At 32.7% G+C, this 1,015-nt stretch overlaps 1 protein-coding gene across 1 annotated transcript in view; it reads right to left on the minus strand.

The window, feature by feature from the left end:
• DDX46 (DEAD (Asp-Glu-Ala-Asp) box polypeptide 46) overlaps positions 1-1,015 on the minus strand; it is a 90,940-nt gene that overhangs the window by 51,716 nt on the left and 38,209 nt on the right. The window lies entirely within an intron of this gene.

Raw genomic sequence — 1,015 nt, forward strand, 5'->3', positions numbered from 1 at the left:
AAAAAGATAAAACAATTATAAACATTTACGTAACTTAATGGACAGAAAAGCCAGAAGGAAGCAATAAGGAAACAGAGGAACAGAGGACTGGACAGGCCATATGTTAAGCCACAAATTAAATCTGAGATTTTTAAAGATATTATGGGACAAAGCAAAAGCAGAGCTAGAAGAGAAATGTATAGCTATAAACACAAAAAAAACAAGAAAGATCTCCAATCAGCTACCCAACTTTACAACTTAAGGAACTAGAAAAAGAACAAACTAAACTCAAAGCTAGCAAAAAGAAGGAAATAATAAAGATTAGAGCAGACTTCAAGGAAATAGAGAATAGAAAACCATAGAGAAAAATCAATGAAACCAAATGATCAACAAAACTGACAAATTAACTTTAGCTAGTTGGATTAATGAAAACGGAAGAAGAGTCAATCAGATATAAAAGTGGGGACATTACTACCAATTCTACAGAAATAAAAAGGATTATAAAAGAGTACTATGAATAACTGTATGCCAACAAATTGGATAACCTAGAGAAAATGGACAAATTCCTACAAACACAAAACCCACCAAGATTAAATCTCAAAGAAACAAAAAATATGAATAGACTTATAACTAGGAAGGACACTGAGTATCAAAAATCTTCTATCACAGAAAAGCCCTGGACCTGATGGCTTGACTGGTAACTTCTATCAAACATTTAAAGAACTAATACCAATCATTCTCAAACTATTCAAAAAAAGTGAAGAGAACACTTCCTAAATCATTCTACGAGGCCAACATTACCTTGATACCAAAGCCAGACAAGGACATTACAAGAAAAGCACTATAGAACAATATCCCTGATGAACACTGATGCCAAAATCCTCAACAAAATATTAGCAAATTGAATTCAGCAGTATATTAAAAGGTTTGTACAGACAGTCCCAACTTTATGATGCTGTGAAAGCCATATGCCTTCGAGTACCCATACAGCCATTGTTTTTCACTTTCACTACAGTATTCAATAAATTATTTAAGT

This window comes from Propithecus coquereli, unplaced genomic scaffold (assembly GCF_000956105.1).
Source record: "Propithecus coquereli isolate 6110/MARCELLA unplaced genomic scaffold, Pcoq_1.0 Scaffold353, whole genome shotgun sequence".
Lineage (NCBI taxonomy): Eukaryota > Metazoa > Chordata > Mammalia > Primates > Indriidae > Propithecus > Propithecus coquereli.